This window comes from Cryptomeria japonica, unplaced genomic scaffold (assembly GCF_030272615.1).
Source record: "Cryptomeria japonica unplaced genomic scaffold, Sugi_1.0 HiC_scaffold_32, whole genome shotgun sequence".
NCBI lineage: Eukaryota > Viridiplantae > Streptophyta > Pinopsida > Cupressales > Cupressaceae > Cryptomeria > Cryptomeria japonica.
The window spans coordinates 50,001-62,618 of record NW_026728854.1 but is presented as its reverse complement, the minus strand read 5'-3'; the positions used below and the strand labels follow the sequence as shown (position 1 = coordinate 62,618).

At 58.5% G+C, this 12,618-nt stretch overlaps 1 non-coding gene across 1 annotated transcript; it reads right to left on the bottom strand.

The window, feature by feature from the left end:
- Nucleotides 1–149: 149 nt before the first annotated feature.
- LOC131861647 (5S ribosomal RNA) lies at nucleotides 150–268 on the bottom strand. The gene has a single exon (XR_009360680.1). It is a non-coding gene; the product is annotated as a 5S ribosomal RNA (ribosomal RNA).
- Nucleotides 269–12,618: the final 12,350 nt, after the last annotated feature.

Below are 12,618 nucleotides of genomic sequence, written 5' to 3'. Positions count from 1 at the left end.
TCGGGGTGCCTCGGGTGCGCGCTCGGTGTCGCCCCCGCGCGCGCGGTAGTGCGGGCAGCGCACCCCGGCCCGGCCCGGCCCCGACGAGAACGCAAACGGGCAAAAGGTTTATTCAAATAGCATTGCGACGCCCGGCGAAAAACTAAAAAAGGGTGCAACACCGGGACTTCCCGGGAGGTCACCCATCCCAGTACTACTCCGGCCCAAGCGCGCTTAACTGCGGAGTTCTGATGGGATCCGGTGCACTAATGCTGGTATGATCGCACCCGTTATGAGCTTGTCGCAGTGTGTACTTAGCAAACCGCGACCCACGTGCGAATCCACCCCGGCCACCCACCCCCGTCGAGGTGCACACCCTCCCTCGCGAAGTGCGCCCCGTTCGCCAAGTGTGAGCCCTGCCCGGGTGCGCGCACCTTGCTAGGGCGTCGGGTGTGCACCCGGCCCGGCCTACGTGCGTGCACCTGGAGGGGGCGTCGTGTGCGTGCAGTGTCCCGTCTGCAACGCGGTGCCCACACACCACCTCGGGCGCAACGACCTGCGCTCACATGTGGGCCGAGTGCACCTTGGTGCATGTTCGGGGCGCCTCGGGTGCACGCTCGATCTTGCCCCGGTGCACCAAGGCGCTCGGTTTGCCCCGGGTGCGCACTTGGTGCAAGGTGGGCACCCAAAATAGGGATCAAGCACCAAAACACAAGTTTCGGGATGCAAAATGGGACCCAAGGACCACAAATGCGTTCCAAGACCCATGATGGGTCCACGAGAACAAAAATGTGTTCCGAGACTTAATAAACAAATATTGGGTTTTAGGAGAAGAAACATGCTCTGATGCCCAAAACGAGAATCGACCCCGAAAAGGCCACAGGCCAAAAGTGGGATGCGAGACAAAAAAAAATGGGACCCGAGGACCAAAATTGGGTTCCCAGGTCGAAGACAGGGCAACCGGACAAGAAACGACCTCTAAGGCTCGAAATGAGTCCCGACGACTAAAACTTGACAAGAAGCACCCATCAGGCACCCAACTCGACACCCATGGGATGCCGACCCACCCGGGCTTCCACCTAGCACACCTTGGCACCCACCCACCCTCGCACCCAACCTCGCACCCAACTTAGCACCTTTGAACCCACATTGGCACTCACCCTGACCCTGGCACCTTGGAACCCACATTGGCACTCACCTTGACCCTGGCACCCACCTTTGCACTCACCTTGGGACCCACCCTGGCTCCCACCTCGGCACCCACCCAGACACCCACCTTGGTTCCTTGGCACCCACCTTGGATCCTTGGCACCCACCCCGACACCCACCTTGGCACGCAACTTGGCTACTTGCCACCCACCTTGGCTCCTTGACGCCCACCCCGACAACCACCCCGTGACCTACCCTGGCTAGGGTTGGTGCACACCCACCCTGGTGCCCACCTTGGCACCCACCCTATGACCCACCTTGGCACGCACCTTAGTACCCACCCCGTTACCCACCCTAGGACCCACCCCGTGACCCACCTTGGCCAGGGTGGGTGCACCCACCCTGGTGCCCACCTTGGCACCCACCCATCCTAGCACCCAGCCTGTGACCGGGCTTGGAACCCAACCTTGCACCCGCACCCGTCTTGGCCAGTGTGGGTGCGCACCCATCCTGGCACCCACGTTGTGACACACCCTTTAACCCACGCACCCTAGCACCCACGTTGGCACCCACCTTGGAACCCAACCTAGCAACTTGGCACCCACCCCGTGACCCACCTTGGCATCCACCATAGCAGTCGCCGACTTGGCACCCACCTCGGCACCCACCTTGACACTTGTGGACCCACCTTGCCACTCACCCTAGCATCGACCCATCCTAGCACCCACCCTGGCACCTTTGCACCCTAGCACTCACCCATCCTAGCACCTAACCTGTGACCCACCTTGACACTCACCCTCGCACCCACCTTGGAACCCAACCTAGCACCCACCCACCCTGACACCAACCCTAGCACCTACCCACCCTTGCACCCACCCTGTGACCCATCTTGGCACCCACCCATCCTACCACTCAACCTATCACCCACCTTCTCACCCACCTTGGCATCCACCTTAGCACCCACCCACACTGGCACCTTGGCACCCACCTCGGGCAAGGTGGGTGCACACCCACCCTGGCACCCAATTTAGAACCCACCGAGCATGTTACCCACCTTGGCACCCACATTGCAGCCCACCCTAGTACCCACCCTATGACCCACATTGGCATCCACACCCTAGCACCCAGGCACCTCGACACCCGCCTTGACACCCACCCTAGCACTGAACCTGTGACCCACCTTGGAACTCACCCTAGAACCCACCCACCCTGTGAACCACCTTGGCATCCACCTTAGCACCCACCCACCTTGGCACCCACTCTAGCACTCACCCATCCTAACACCCAACTTGTTACCCACCTTGGCACCCGCCCTCGCGTCCACCTTGAAACCCACCCTAGCACCCACCCACGCAGGAGCCCACCTTGGCACCCAACCTAACACCCACGCATCCTGGCACCCAACTTGTGACCCACCTTGGAACCCACCCTAGTACCCACCTTTGAACCCACTATATCACCAACCCACCTTGGCACCCACCCTATGACCCTCTTTGGAATCCACCCTAGCACGCACCCACCCTGGCACCCACCATGGAGCGCACCCTAGCACCCACCCACCTCGGCACGCACCTCAACACCCACCTTGGTGTGCGCACTGCGCCAACCTCTCAAAGACCCTATGTGGTGCGCTCCAAAGTGTACACCTTTGGTGCGCTCCAAGGTGCGCACCTTTGGTGCACACCGAGGTGCACACCAAAGTGTGCACCGAGGTGAGCACCAAAGTGCACTCCAGGGTGCACACCAAGGCGTGCACCTTTGGTGCGGTCAATGCAAACGAATTCGGAAGTTGGGGTCGATGTCCTAATCGCTGCTGCAGACTACACGTATGAGAATCGGACAAATAGCTTTATATAGGGGAGGTGTTGCGTTTGATGGGTCGACTCCCCTGGTTGTGTGCACTGCACCAACTTCAAAGACCCTGTCTTGTTTAAGAAGTCAAAAGTTGGGGTGGATGTCCTAATCATTGCTGCAGTCTACGCATGTATGAGAATCAGACAAATAGCTTATATAGGGGAGGTGTTGCATTCGGTGGGTTGACTCCCCTGGTTGTGCGCACTGCGCCAACCTCAAAGACCCCGCATAGCAGAAGAAGTCGGAAGTCGGATTTTGGTGAGCACCAAGGCGTGCACCTTTGGTGCGGTCAACGCAGACGAATTCAGAAGTTGGGGTGGATGTCCTAATCGTTGTTGCAGGCTACACATGTATGAGAATCAGACAAATAGCTTATATAGGGGAGGTGTTGGGTTTGATGGGTCAACTCCCTTGGTTGTGCGCATTACGCCAACCTCAAAGACCTTGTTTTCGTTAAGAAGTCAAAAGTTGGGGTCAATGTCCTAATGGCTCCTGCAGGCTACACATGTATGAGAATCGGACAAATAGCTTATATAGGGGAGGTGTTGGGTTTGATGGGTCGACTCCCCTGGTTGTGCGCATTACGTCAACCTCAAAGACCTTGTTTTCGTTAAGAAGTCAAAAGTTGGGGTCGATGTCCTAATTGCTCCTGTAGACTACACATGTATGAGAATCAGACAAATAGCTTATATAGGGGAGGTGTTGGGTTTGATGGGTTGACTCCCCTAGTTGTTCGCATTACACCAACCTCAAAGACCTTGTTTTCGTTTAGAAGCCGAAAGTTGGGGTCGATGTCCTAATTGCTCCTGCAGGCTACGCATGTATGAGAATCAGACAAATAGCTTATATAGGGGAGGTGTTGGGTTTGATGGGTCGACTCCCCTGGTTGTGCGCATTGCGCCAACCTCAAAGACCCTGCATTGCGGATGAAGTCGAAAGTCAGAGTTTGGTGTGCTACAAGGTGTGGTCGAAGGTGCTCACCTAGGTGTGCACCTTTGGAGCACAGGAAAAGTGCCCTCCAAAAGTGCGCACCTTTGGAGTGCACAAAAGTGCCCTCCAAAAGTGCGCACCTTTGGAGCGCAGAAAAGTGCCCTCCAAAAAGTGCCCTCCAAAAGTGCGCACCTTTGGAGCGCAGAAAAGTGCCCTCCAAAAAGTGCCCTCCAAAAGTGCGCACCTTTGGAGCGCAGAAAAGTGCCCTCCAAAAAGTGCCCTCCAAAAGTGCGCACCTTTGGAGCGCAGAAAAGTGCCCTCCAAAAAGTGCCCTCCAAAAGTGCGCACCTTTGGAGCGCAGAAAAGTGCCCTCCAAAAAGTGCCCTCCAAAAGTGCGCACCTTTGGAGCGCAGAAAAGTGCCCTCCAAAAAGTGCCCTCCAAAAGTGCGCACCTTTGGAGCGCAGAAAAGTGCCCTCCAAAAAGTGCCCTCCAAAAGTGCGCACCTTTGGAGCGCAGAAAAGTGCCCTCCAAAAAGTGCCCTCCAAAAGTGCGCACCTTTGGAGCGCAGAAAAGTGCCCTCCAAAAAGTGCCCTCCAAAAGTGCGCACCTTTGGAGCGCAGAAAAGTGCCCTCCAAAAAGTGCCCTCCAAAAGTGCGCACCTTTGGAGCGCAGAAAAGTGCCCTCCAAAAGTGCGCACTTTTGGTGCGCACCAAGGCGCTGGTTCGGTCGTTGCAGGCGAGTTCGGAAGTTGGGGTCGATGTCCTGAGCGGAGGTGCAAACTACACAGGTGTCGGAATCGGACAAATAGCTTATATAGGGGAGGTGTATGCTTCGATGGGTCGACTCCCCAGGTTGAGCGCACCGCGCCAACCTCAAAGACCCTACGGTATGGATGAAGTCGGAAGTTGGGTCCGATGACCGATTCGATTAGTAGGTATGCTCATGAGGTCGGAATTTGGGTCCGATGACCTGCCATGTGCAGGAAGGCGAATGTTGACACTGTGCGTTGCAAGGTGCACACCAAGGCGCTGGTGCGGTCTTTTTAGTCGAGTTCGGAAGTTGGGGTCGATGTCCTGATCGGAGGTGCAAGCTACACAGGTGTGGGAATCGGACAAATAGCTTATATAGGGGAGGTGTATGCTTCGTTGGGTCGACTCCCCGGGTTGAGCGCACCGCGCCAACCTCAAAGACCCTACGGTATGGATGAAGTCGGAAGTTGGGTCCGATGACCGATTCGATATGTAGGCATACTCGCGAGGTCGGAATTTGGGTCCGATGACCTGCCACGTGCAGGAAGGCGAATGTTGGCACTGTGCGTTGCAAGGTGCGCACCAAGGCGCTGGTTCGGTCGTTGGAGGCGAGTTCGGAAGTTGGGGTCGATGTCTTGATCGGAGGTGCAAACTACACAGGTGTGGGAATCGGACAAATAGCTTATATAGGGGAGGTGTATGCTTCGTTGGGTCGACTCCCCGGGTTGAGCGCACCGCGCCAACCTCAAAGACCCTACGGTATGGATGAAGTCGGAAGTTGGGTCCGATGACCGATTCGATATGTAGGCATACTCGCGAGGTCGGAATTTGGGTCCGATGACCTGCCATGTGCAGGAAGGCGAATGTTGGGACTGTGCGTCGCAAGGTGCGCACCAAGGCGCTGGTGCCGTCGTTGCAGTCGAGTTCGGAAGTTGGGGTCGATGTCCTGGTCAGAGGTGCAAACTACACAGGTGTGGGAATCGGACAAATAGCTTATATAGGGGAGGTGTATGCTTCGATGGGTCGACTCCCTGGGTTGAGCGCACCGCGCCAACCTCAAAGACCCTACAGTATGGATGAAGTCGGAAGTTGGGTCCGATGACCGATTCGATACGTAGGCATATTGGCGAGGTCTGAATTTGTGTCCGATGACCTGCCATGCGCAGGAAGGCGGAATTTGGGTCCGATGACCGAGTTGATGGCGTGCCATGCGCAGAAAGGCGGAATTTGGGTCCGATGACCGAGTTGATGTTGATGGCCCGCCATGCACAGGAAGGCGGAATTTGGGTCCGATGACCGATTTGAAGGCGTGCCATACGCAAAAAGGCGGAGTTTGGGTCCGATGACCGAGTTGATATTGATGGCCCGCCATGCGCAGGAAGGCGGAATTTGGGTCCGATGACCTGACATACGCATGGAGTCCGACTCGGGGGCCGATGTTCGATTCGATGACTTGCATTGTGGGTAAAGTCGGAAGTTGTGGTCTTTGACCCGATTCGATGACCAGACTTCGGCTGCTTGAGAATCGGACAAATAACTTATATAGGGGAGGTAGTGTTCTCGAGCATCCTCCCCCCGTGCCCGTTTATGTCGATTGATGCTGGTGCTCGACTGGTTGGAGCGCTCGGATGCAAAAATCTTGCACCAGGATTTATCGATTGTGATGGACACGGCAAGTCTCCTGATTGCTATGCAGGAGCTCATCGTGAATCTCTATGCGGCCTTGGTATGGACTCGACCTGCGGAATGGTTCGGCAATGGTAGTCGCTCCAACACGTCCTTGCAATGGCCACAGAGGTGATTCGACTAGAGCTCCAGTCTAGCTTTTGGGTTGCTTGGCGGACTGGTATAGCCGCGATCGAGTTCCGGCCATGAACGTTTTAGATAGCTCTTGGGCTTTCTGGGACGGAAGTCGGAAGTTTGGGCTGTTGTCCGATTTGATGACCATTCTTCGGATGTGTGAGAATCGGACAAATAACTTATATAGGGGACTGTGTTGTCTCACGCAGCCCCCTCCGTGCCCCTCTATCTCGACCGATGTTGGTGCTTGAAAGGGTTGGGATCGCTCGGATTTATAAACGTGCACCACCATTTGTCGAGTGTGAGGGACGCGGCAGGTCTCCTAAATGCTATGCGGGCGCTCTCTGAGAATCTCTATCCGGCCTCGACACAGACTAGTCTTGCTGAATGGTTTGGCACTGGTAGTCGATCCAACACGTCGTTGTTGTGGCCGCCTAGGCGATTCGATTCGAGCCCCCGTCTAGCTTTTGGGTTGCTTGGCGGATTTTGCCCTATCCGCAAGTGAGCTCGGTCCCTAAACGTTCGAGAAACCCGATTGCTATGCGCCGACTCTCTTTCTTGCGAGCCTCCATCTAGCTTTTGGGTCTCTACGGAACGGAAGTCGGAATCTGGGACCGTTGTTTGATTCGACGAGGCAGACTACGGTTGTGCGAGAATCGGACAAATAACTTATATAGGGGAGGTGTTGACTGGAGCATTCTCCCCCGTGCCCCTCTAACTCGACCAATGCTGGCGCTCGAACGGTGGTAGCGCTCGGATTTTCATTGAGCGCCAGCATTGGTCGATTTAGAGGGGCATGCGAGATTCCCGAATGCTATGCGAGGGCTCTAACGGAAATGTCTATTGGTTTCGGTATGGATGCAATTGCGAGTGGTTCGGCAAAGGTAGTCGTTCCGATGCGTCCATGTCGTGGCCAAATCGATAATTCGATTTGAGCCCTCGTATAGCATTTGGGTCTCTCGATGTGATTCCGCATTCCAGTCCCTTTGGGCACTGCTTGAGCCGCATCCCAGGGGGTTCCCTTCCCAATAATCTGCCTCGCAACCCGATTGCTATGCGGTGAGGCTCCTCGGCCGCCTCGGAACTATCTGTGTATCAGACGCATCGCGGGATAAGGGGTTGGCAACGGTAGTCGCCCCAAGCGCGTCCGATGCTTGGACCATTCCGAGGCGGCCCTGAAGCCTCTTCCGTCTAGCCGTTGGGTCCTTCTCGCCGCATCCCTCGCCTCGCACCCCGATTGCTATGCGGTGAGGCTCCTCGGCCGCCTCGGAACTATCTGTGTATCGGACGCGTCGCGGGATAAGGGGTTGTCACTGGTAGTCGCCCCAAGCGCGTCCGATGCTTGGACCATTCCGAGGCGGCCCTGAAGCCTCTTCCGTCTAGCCGTTGGGTCCTTCTCGCCGCATCCCTCGCCTCGCACCCCGATTGCTATGCGGTGAGGCTCCTCGGCCGCCTCGGAACTATCTGTGTATCGGACGCGTCGCGGGATAAGGGGTTGTCACTGGTAGTCGCCCCAAGCGCGTCCGATGCTTGGACCATTCCGAGGCGGCCCTGAAGCCTCTTCCGTCTAGCCGTTGGGTCCTTCTCGCCGCATCCCTCGCCTCGCACCCCGATTGCTATGCGGTGAGGCTCCTCGGCCGCCTCGGAACTATCTGTGTATCGGACGCGTCGCGGGATAAGGGGTTGTCACTGGTAGTCGCCCCAAGCGCGTCCGATGCTTGGACCATTCCGAGGCGGCCCTGAAGCCTCTTCCGTCTAGCCGTTGGGTCCTTCTCGCCGCATCCCTCGCCTCGCACCCCGATTGCTATGCGGTGAGGCTCCTCGGCCGCCTCGGAACTATCTGTGTATCGGACGCGTCGCGGGATAAGGGGTTGTCACTGGTAGTCGCCCCAAGCGCGTTCGATGCTTGGACCATTCCGAGGCGGCCCTGAAGCCTCTTCCGTCTAGCCGTTGGGTCCTTCTCGCCGCATCCCTCGCCTCGCACCCCGATTGCTATGCGGTGAGGCTCCTCGGCCGCCTTGGAACTATCTGTGTATCGGACGCGTCGCGGGATAAGGGGTTGTCACTGGTAGTCGCCCCAAGCGCGTCCGATGCTTGGACCATTCCGAGGCGGACCCGAAGCCTCTTCCGTCTAGCCGTTGGGTCCTTCTCGCCGCATCCTTCGCCTCGCACCCCGATTGCTATGCGGTGAGGCTCCTCGGCCGCCTCGGAACTATCTGTGTATCGGACGCGTCGCGGGATAAGGGGTTGTCACTGGTAGTCGCCCCAAGCGCGTCCGATGCTTGGACCATTCCGAGGCGGACCCGAAGCCTCTTCCGTCTAGCCGTTGGGTCCTTCTCGCCGCATCCCTCGCCTCGCACCCCGATTGCTATGCGGTGAGGCTCCTCGGCCGCCTTGGAACTATCTGTGTATCGGACGCGTCGCGGGATAAGGGGTTGTCACTGGTAGTCGCCCCAAGCGCGTCCGATGCTTGGACCATTCCGAGGCGGACCCGAAGCCTCTTCCGTCTAGCCGTTGGGTCCTTCTCGCCGCATCCCTCGCCTCGCACCCCGATTGCTATGCGGTGAGGCTCCTCGGCCGCCTTGGAACTATCTGTGTATCGGACGCGTCGCGGGATAAGGGGTTGTCACTGGTAGTCGCCCCAAGCGCGTCCGATGCTTGGACCATTCCGAGGCGGACCCGAAGCCTCTTCCGTCTAGCCGTTGGGTCCTTCTCGCCGCATCCCTCGCCTCGCACCCCGATTGCTATGCGGTGAGGCTCCTCGGCCGCCTTGGAACTATCTGTGTATCGGACGCGTCGCGGGATAAGGGGTTGTCACTGGTAGTCGCCCCAAGCGCGTCCGATGCTTGGACCATTCCGAGGCGGCCCCGAAGCCTCTTCCGTCTAGCCGTTGGGTCCTTCTCGCCGCATCCCTCGCCTCGCACCCCGATTGCTATGCGGTGAGGCTCCTCGGCCGCCTTGGAACTATCTGTGTATCGGACGCGTCGCGGGATAAGGGGTTGTCACTGGTAGTCGCCCCAAGCGCGTCCGATGCTTGGACCATTCCGAGGCGGCCCCGAAGCCTCTTCCGTGTAGCCGTTGGGTCCTTCTCGCCGCATCCCTCGCCTCGCACCCCGATTGCTATGCGGTGAGGCTCCTCGGCCGCCTTGGAACTATCTGTGTATCGGACGCGTCGCGGGATAAGGGGTTGTCACTGGTAGTCGCCCCAAGCGCGTCCGATGCTTGGACCATTCCGAGGCGGACCTGAAGCCTCTTCCCTCTAGCCGTTGGGGCTTTCTCGCCGCATCCCTCGCCTCGCACCCTGATTGCTATGCTGTGAGGCTCCTCGGCCGCCTTGGAACTATCTGTGTATCGGACGCATCGCGGGATAAGGGGTTGGCAGTGGTAGTCGCCCCAAGCGCATCCGATGCTTGGACCATTCCGAGGCGGCCCTGCAGCCTCTTCCGTCTAGCCGTTGGGGCCATCTCGCCGCATCCCCCACCTCGCACCACGATTGCTATGCGGTGAGGCTCCTTGGCCGCCTCGGAACTATCTGTGTATCGGACGCATCGCGGGATAAGGGGTTGTCACTGGTAGTCGCCCCAAGCGCGTCCGATGCTTGGACTATTCCGAGGCGGCCCTGCAGCCTCTTCCGTCTAGCCGTTGGGGCCATCTCGCTGCATCCCCCACCTCCTCGGCCGCCTCGGAACTATCTGTGTATCGGACGCATCGCGGGATAAGGGGTTGGCAGTGGTAGTCGCCCCAAGCGCGTCCGATGCTTGGACTATTCCGAGGCAGCCCTGCAGCCTCTTCCGTCTAGCCTTTGGGGCCATCTCGCCGCATCCCTCGCCTCGCACCCCGATTGCTATGCGGTGAGGCTCCTCGGCCGCCTGGGAACTATCTTCGTATCGGACGCATCGCGGGATAAGGGGTTGTCACTGGTAGTCGCCCCAAGCGCGTCCGATGCTTGGACTATTCCGAGGCGGCCCTGTGGCCTCTTCCGTCTAGCCGTTGGGGCCATCTCGCCGCATCCCCCACCTCGCACCCCGATTGCTATGCGGTGAGGCTCTTCGGCCGCCTTGGAACTATCTTCGTATCGGACGCATCGCGGGATAAGGGGTTGTCACTGGTAGTGGCCCCAAGCGCGTCCGATGCTTGGACTATTCCGAGGCGGCCCTGCAGCCTCTTCCGTCTAGCCGTTGGGGCCATCTCGCCGCATCCCCCACCTCGCACCCCGATTGCTATGCGGTGAGGCTCCTCGGCCGCCTTGGAACTATCTTCGTATCGGACGCATCGCGGGATAAGGGGTTGTCACTGGTAGTCGCCCCAAGCGCGTCCGATGCTTGGACTATTCCGACGCGGCCCTGTGGCCTCTTCCGTCTAGCCGTTGGGGCCATCTCGCCGCATCCCCCACCTCGCACCCCGATTGCTATGCGGTGAGGCTCCTCGGCCGCCTTGGAACCATCTTCGTATCGGACGCATCGCGGGATAGGGGGCTGTCACTGGTAGTCGCCCCAAGCGTGTCCGATGCTTGGACCATTCCTAGGCGGCCCTGAAGCCTCTTCCGTCTAGCCGTTGGGGCCTTCCCGCCCCATCCCTCGCCTCGCACCCCCGATTGCTATGCGGTGAGGCTCCTCGGCCGCCTTGGAACCATCTGTGTATCGGACGCATCGCGGGATAAGGGGTTGGCACTGGCAGTCGCCCCAAGCGCGTCCGATGCTTGGACCATTCCGAGGTGGCCCTGAAGCCTCTTCCGTCTAGCCGTTGGGGCCTTCCCGCCCCATCCCTCGCCTCGCACCCCGATTGATATGCGGTGAGGCTCCTCGGCCGCCTTGGAACTATCTGTGTATCGGACGCATCGCGGGATAAGGGGTTGGCACTGGTAGTCGTCCCAATCGCATCCGATGCTTGGACCATTCCGAGGCGGCCCTGCAGCCTCTTCCGTTTAGCCGTCGGGGCCTTCCCGCCGCATCCCTCGCCTCGCATCCCGATTCCTATGCGGTGAGTCTTCTCGGCCGCCGCGGAACTATACCTGTTATTGCTACTGCATCCTTCGGCTGGTAACCTCCTCTGCCGCCTTGGAACGTTCTCTTTGTCGGACGCGTCGCGGGATAAGGGGTTGGCACTGGTAGTCGCCCCAAGCGCGCCCGATGCATAGACCGCTCCGAGTCGACCTTGCTTTCAGCCTCTCACATGCATAGACCTCTCTGAGTCGACCCTGCAGCCTCTCACGTTTAGCCTTTGGAATCTCGCCTCACAACATGATTGCTATCCTTGATGCATCCCTTGCCTCGAGCCCTGATTGCTTTCTTGGCTGCATCCCTCCTCTCCTCACAGCCCGGTTGTCATCACTGCTTCATCCGTCGCTTCATGCATTCTGGCTGCTGGGCCCTTCCCACCGCACACCTCGATTGCTATCTCTTCTGCATCACACACCCCGATTGCTATCTCTGCTACATCCCTCGGCTCTCACTTCTGCATCCTTCGCCTCACACCTCGATTGCTATCAATGCTGCATCCGTAACCTCACACCCCGATTGCTATGCGGGGAGGCTCCTTGGCCGCCTTGGAAATTTCTGTGTGTCGGACGCACCGCGGGATAAGGGGTTGGCACTGGTAGTCGCCCCAAGTGCGCCCGATTCTTAGACCGCTTCGAGGTGACCTCGTAGCCTCTTTCGTCCAGGCTTCCTGCCTTCAACGCCCTTTTTACACCTCGATTGCTATGCGCGGGCTCGTTGGCGTCTATCACCTCTCTGCGAAGAGTGGCACGATGATTGTTGGGGTAAATCGTAGCAGTCCGATCTCTGGCCTTGGGCCATTGTGAGGGCTGATCGATTTCCTGTGCGCATCTCGTGTTCGCCCAGTAACAGACTCGACGACTTGTAATCGGTCTTGTTCCCGATTGTTCCTGGAGGTAGTCTTCGGAACTCTTGGATTTGACCTGTCACTCGAACTGTCCTCTTCCGAGGATGCTTGTGTGTGTGTGCTTGTGCCATTTCCTTGGCGGTATTAACGAGATATTAAAGAGCGGAGTGAGCGCCTCGCCCAGCTATGTTTGGGGCTCTCACTCCCTTACCCGGTGTGCGACCGCTTTGCACGTAGGTTGCGGAGCATCGCGACTCTTTCGATGTTTGGCGGTTGTCTTCCGGTGATGCGTTGGTCCCGAAGTGCACGTTA